This window comes from Bubalus bubalis, chromosome 1 (genome assembly GCF_019923935.1).
Source record: "Bubalus bubalis isolate 160015118507 breed Murrah chromosome 1, NDDB_SH_1, whole genome shotgun sequence".
Lineage (NCBI taxonomy): Eukaryota > Metazoa > Chordata > Mammalia > Artiodactyla > Bovidae > Bubalus > Bubalus bubalis.
Genome location: NC_059157.1, coordinates 179547999 through 179554818, shown reverse-complemented (window position 1 = coordinate 179554818; position 6820 = coordinate 179547999). Strand labels below are relative to the sequence as shown.

The 6820-nt window shown below is 39.8% G+C and overlaps 1 pseudogene; it reads right to left on the bottom strand.

Annotated features, from left to right (window-relative positions):
* Positions 1 to 1020: 1020 nt before the first annotated feature.
* LOC112580631 lies at positions 1021 to 1887 on the bottom strand (annotated as a pseudogene).
* Positions 1888 to 6820: the final 4933 nt, after the last annotated feature.

Below are 6820 nucleotides of genomic sequence, written 5' to 3'. Positions count from 1 at the left end.
GAACGTTTGTGTATAAGTCTTTGTGTGGATGTATGTTTTCCTTTCTCTTGGGTATATACTTCCAAGTGGAATGTCTAGTTTATTGTGGTGATCATACATTTACCTTTTGAGAAACTGCCAAACTATTTTCCAAAATGGCTGCACCATTTTACATCGTCACTGACAACATATGGGACTTCCACTTTCTTCAACTCCTCACAAACACGACTTGTCTGTCTTTTTTTTTTTTTTAATTATATGCTCTTAGTGGATGTGAAGTAGTATCTCTTAATAGTTTTGATTTACATTTCCCTAATGACTAACAATTTTGAGCATCTTTTCATGTACCTGTTGGCTATGTATCTTCTGTGGAGAAATGTCTTTTCAAATCCTTGCCCATGTTTGCATTGGGTTATTTTTATTTATTTATTTTTTTAACTTTTGAGCTCTAGAATTCTTTATTTATTACAGATATAAGTCTCAGATCAGATATATGATTTGTCTTTTTACTTTCTTGCTAATATCCTTGAAAGGACAAAAGTTTTTAATTTTGCTGGTGTTCAATGTATCAATTTTCTCTTTTGTTGCTCATGCTTCTGGTGTCATATCTAAGGGTCTGTTGCCAAATCTTAGTTTATGAAGATTTCAGTTGTCCTAGGACCATTAGTTGAAGAAACTCTTCTTTCCCCTTTGAATGGACTTGGCATCCTTGTTAAAAATCAATCAACCATTTGTTTCTGGACTCTCGATTCTATCCCATTGATCTGTCTGTCTGTCTTATGTCAGCACCACACAGCATTGATTACCGTAGCATTGTAGTAAGTTTTGAAATCGGGAAGTGTAGGTCTTTCAACTTAGTTCTTTGTTTTCAAGGTTGCTTTGACTTTTCTGGATATCTTACATTTCTACATGAATTTTAGGATCAGTTCTTCAATTTCTGAAGAAATTGGCAGCTGATATTTTAATAGGCATTGCATTGAATCTGTAGATTAAGTTGGGAGGTATTGCCATCTTAACTATATATATACATATATTTTTTTGCTTTTTAGTTGCTTTATTAACTTTACATTTTTCCATGCAAATGGGCGAAACTCTACTGTTGATGGAAACTTAGATTGAGTGCCATGGCAATCTCCAATTAGAAGCTGGTAACACAGAATTCATCTGACACATGGAGATTACATACGGTTCACAGCAAATGGGCCAGTAAAGGCATTAACAAGAAAATGCAAGGATAAAGAGGACAACAGTGGGAATCACAGTATTAATCTCATGGAAAATGGCAGGAGTCAAGGCATAAGGCAAAGTTCGTCATGATGGTCCTAGTGATTAGAGACCTCCCCCATGAGGATAGGAAGACAGTTCCTCAATTACAGCTCTCTGTTTTCTCCTAATTTCTCTCAACTCCTCTATGAAAATTTCCATATCATCTCCATCTCCACTGATTCCATCATTGTCCTACCTACTGGGCATGGCCCATGGGAAATTAGAGGCAAGTCTGTGAGCCTGTCACTCTCTATGATTTCCTGCTGACTGGTGGCATTCACCCCCTCCCAAAGGGCAGTCTTCCTGTCCATTCTGCATGGACTGCTCCATTTCTTTCTTTCCCTAGTGGATATTCACCATGATGAGGTTTTTTTTCCCTGATCATTTTTCTGGGCCTATACTTGCTGTCTCCTTCTCCTTTTGATTCTTGCCACAAATACCCCACTGCCATGCTTCGTCCCACAGACCTGATCTGCTTGCCTCAGGTCTGCAGCTAGCCGGGTGTGAGGGAGCAGCGGAGAGCTGGTACCCAGACAGGAGTGATTTCTACACTGAAGGCTGTGTCACTCGGCAGCTCCTGGTCACGCGAGGCTTCACGTCCCTGCCAAGTTCAACTCCTACGTCTGGTTGCAATCTTAATAATATTAAGTCTTCCAAAACATGAACGTGGTATGTCTTCTCATTTATTTAGCTCTTCTTTATTTTCTTTCAACAAGTCAAGTTTTGTATTTCTTTTTTTTTTTAATTTTGTTAAATTTAAACCTAAGTATTTATTCTTTTGGATGCTATTGTAAATGGAATTGCTTTATTAATTCCAGTTTTAAACTGTTTAATTTTGATTGTTAGTGTATAAAAATATAGTTTATTTTTTAATACTGGTATTGTATCTTACCACATTATTGAATTCATTTTTTAGTTCTAATAGTGTTTTAGTAGATTGTTTAACATTTCTATAAACAAGGCCATGGCATCTGAAAATGGACTTTACTTCTTCTTTCCAATCTTGATGCCTTTTATTTCTTTCTCATACCTAATTGTCTTGACTAGAAACTCCTGTACATGCTTTAAGAAATTTGTGAGAATGGACAACTTTACCTTGTTCCTAATCTTAGGAGACAATGTTTAATCTTTCACGCATTAGTATGATGCTAGTTGTGGGTTTTGCATAAATGCCGTGTAGCAGATAGAGGAAGTTCCTTTGTGTTCCTAGTTTGTTGAGTGCTTGTATCATGAAAATGCATTGATTTTTGTCAAGTACGTTTTCTGCATTTGTTGAAATTATCCCATGGTTTCTGTCTTTATTCCATTAATATGGTGTATTCCTCATGCTTGTGCTAAGTTACTTCAGTCATGTTCGACTCTTTGAGACCCTGTGGACTCTAGCCTGCCAGGCTCCTCTGTCCATGGGATTCTCCAGGCAAGAATTCTGGAGCGGATTGCCAGGCTCTTTTCCAGGGGGTCTCCCCAACCCAGGGACTGAATCCACATCTCTTAGATCTCCTGCATTGCAAGCGGATTCTTTACCACTGAGCTACCAGGGAAGCCCAATATGGTGTATTATATTAATTGATTTTTGAAGGTTAAACCAACTTTGTTGTCTTGGGATAATGCATTTTTTCATGGCATATAATTGTTTATATGCTATGTAATTTGATGGCATATATGTTGCTGGTTTTGGTTAGCAAATATTTTGTTGAGGATTTTTATATCTTTAGTCATGCAATTCTGTAGGATTCTTTTGGTGTGTGCGAGTATGATGTCCTTATCTGGTTTTGATATTGGGGTAACATTGGCTTAATAAAATGGGTTGAGAAATATTTCCTCCTCTTCTAATTTTCCTAAGAATATGTGAAGGGTTGGTATCAATTCTTCTTTAACGTTCCGTAGAATTCACCAGTGAATCCCTCTGGACCAGGACTACTTATCTTTATGGGAAATTTTTAAATTGCTTGTTTGATTTCTTGTCATAGGCCTATTCAGATTTTCTGTTTCTTCTTGAGACAGTCTTAGTAACTTTTATCTTTCTAAAAATTTGTTCATTTTATCTAAGTTATCAAATTTACTGATGTAAAGCTATTTATAGTGTTCCCTTATAATACTTCTTATTTCTGTAAGGTCAGTAATAATGTCCTCTCATTCATGATTTTAATGACTTGAGTTTCCTCCCTTTTTCCTTGATCAGCTTAGCTAAAGTTTCATCCATTTTGTTGATCTTTATTTAAAGAACCAACTTTAGTTTTATTGATTTTCTCTATTGTTTTTCTAGTCTCTGTTTTATTTATTTTCATACTTCTTTTTATTTCCTTCCTTTTGCTTGATTTGGATGTAGTTTATTCTTCTTTTTCTAGGATATAGTTTTTTAATCTGAAAAAGAAAAGCATATTTGCTTCAAAGTGTTATTGCAAGGATTAAATAAAACATGTGTCTGGCATATAGTAGATGTTCAATAAATGTCAATTCCCTTTTTATTTATTCATTCTTGCTTTGGACTCATAAATCCAGCCTGTTAATACCAATTTGAATTTTAAAATTGCCATCAAAACATATTAATCATGCTCCTCACTGATAGTCAGGCTATCACCTGCAGGTCTGGTAAGACATGATTCCAATACCTACATCCAAAATGTGGATGAAAAGAGTGGGGCAGGGCAGAAGTTAAGGGTATGCCTCTGCAAACCTCTTCCAGATGGACATCAATCCATTAGTCAATGCTCTTTGGACACAGTGGTTCAGCAATAAATCTACCCAGCTGTCCACGTTGGCCCCTGCCAAATGCCCTGCTAAAGCTGTGTTGTCTGTGGCACTCCCCAATTCTCTCATCTCTACAGTGGGCTTCTGGACTTGCCCATCTGTCATCTGTGCTCCTTGCTAGGTGTGGAAGATTGAATTATTGACCCAAGTTTTCACTCCTCTTGGCATTTACACCCTTGCCATAGCCTTAGGAATGGAGTACCCTTTACCTCCTGTACTTTGATTTTGACCACAGGATTTGTTTTGACCAATGGCACGTGGATGGAAGCTGTAGTGTGCCCGTTCCAAGCCTGTCTTAAGAGGCCTCGCATGTTTCTGCTCATCACCTTGAACCTCTGCCATCACTCTGAGAAGAGCATGTCTAGGCCAGTCCTCTGGTCCAAGGAAGATGAGAAATGTGTGGAGCAAACCACATTAGGCTCACAATCCTATGGCAGGAAAAAGAGCCTCTCCAGCCAACCTTTCAAATCCCCAAGAATAAATGATGATTGTTTCAAGTCATAGGGTTTTGAAGTGGGTGGTTACACAACGTTGGCACAATACCTGACCGACATATTAAGTAAGACCCATCTGTACATGTAGTGTTTCACCAGGTGTGAGAAGAAACTATAGAGCTACCTTAAAGCTGAGACTCTGCTCTGAGTCTCAGTGGAAAGCACTTTGGGCTAAGGATGGTTCAGGAGGCATCTAATCTTGGGCCCAGTATGCTCAGGCAGTTCTCGCATCTCTCTGCAAATAAGGGTCTCCCACCAGCACAGCAGTCCTCTGCCATTTTTCTGTGATGGGGCATCTGGTGGGCAAGGCCATCTGAATGGATGAGTTTGAGTTGAAATGCAAAGATGCATTTCCTCCACGAGATACAGATTTTGACAAAACTCCAAAAGATAGTTTTGGAGAAGTAAGTCTCTTCAACAATTGACAAGCACCACAACAACTCGTGATGAAGCAGTAAAGGGCACTCACACCAGGTTCTGGCTCAGGTCCCAGGGGCTGTGGGTGATGTGAAAGTCCACCATCTCTACAAGTTACTTAACATCTTTCTTTTCCATTCAGGAAAGTGGGGAGTGAGATTGTTATTATCCATCAGAGGCTAATTCACCCATAAGCGAGTAAAGCTTTGACTTTGGGCCTCTAACTTTCTAGTTCCCTTCAAGACTCTAGGGAGGGACCTTCACAATATATGCAGATGGACCCACATATTTGCAAAGTTTGCAGAGCTGAGGGGTTTGAATGGCAACAGTGCAACCATCGTCGCTCTCCATCCTCTCGTCTGCTCTGTCAAGCTTCTCTCTGTGTCACTGGTGGCACTGGAGTGGCTAAGGGCTTTCTGGGTCTGTTACAGCGGTTTGAGTTGGATGGATTGAGTTTGGCTTTCAGTTCAGTTCAGTCGCTCAGTCGTGTCCGCCTTTGCGACCCCATGAATCACAGCACACCAGGCCTCCCTGTCCAACACCAACTCCCGGAATTCACTCAGACTCACGTCCATCGAGTCTGTGATGCCATCCAGCCATCTCATCCTCTGTTGTCCCCTTCTCCTCCTGCCCCCAATCCCTCCTAGCATCAGAGTCTTTTCCAGTGAGTCAACTCTTTGCATGAGGTGGCCAAAGTATTGGAGTTTCAGCTTTAGCATCATTCCTTCCAAAGAAATCCCAGGGCTGATCTCCTTCAGAATGGACTGGTTGGATCTCCTTGCAGTCCAAGGGACTCTCAAGAGTCTTCTCCAACACCACAGTTCAAAAGCATCAATTCTTCAGCGCTCAGCCTTCTTCACAGTCCAACTCTCACATCCATACATGACCACAGGAAAAACCATAGCCTTGACTAGATGGATCTTTGTTGGCAAAGTAATGTCTCTGCTTTTGAATATGCTATCTAGGTTGGACATAACTTTTCTTCCAAGGACTAAGTGTCTTTTAATTTCATGGCGGCAGTCACCATCTGCAGTGATTTTGGAGCCCCCAAAAAATAATGTCTGACACTGTTTCCACTGTTTCCCCATCTATTTCCCGTGAAGTGGTGGGACCGGATGCCATGATCTTCATTTTCTGAATGTTGAGCTTTAAGCCAACTTTTTCACTCTCCACTTTCACTTTCATCAAGAGGCTTTTTAGTTCCTCTTTGGGTTTAGTGGGATGTATTTCTGTGGTTTGCATCACTGTCAATGATAAATCATTGCTGGCCATGCTAGTATAGGAATGACTTCCAAGAATGTGCCTACTGCCCATTCTGCAAACTCTCTCAGCACCCGAGGCATCCAGCTCCTGAAATATGTGAGTAATGCAGGAGACATAAGGCTTGAAACATACACAGACTATGGTAAGATAATCTTCTAATTATTCAGCAAATAAAATTGTAAGCAATGGATTCAATTCTCATCAATGCCTAGTCAAAACTGAAGTTCACTTATGCAAGAATATACTCAGTGAGGCAGAACAGACAATTATAATTGTACTGTATGTTCTTTTCCCTTTTTCAATGGGAATCATGTAAAACAGAACCAATTAGAATTACTATGTTATAGGCACGGGCCCATAACAGTATTTCAAACCTCAAGCACAATTGCAGCAGCTCAGATATGAAAGAAATTTGATAAAAGTTTTCTTAAATTTGACAACAACCCTAAAAATTCATGTGACACTACCAGTAACGAGAGGTGAAGTTGGAAGAAACTCTTTTGTGCCATCAATCAAGTCAAGTCAAGTCGCTCGCTCGGTCGTGTCCAACTCTTTGCGACCCCGTGGACTGTAGCCCACCAGGCTCCTCAATAACTTAAACCAAATTTCAAACAGCTGATCTAAGGGAAAGAGTGAATTTTTATCTATTC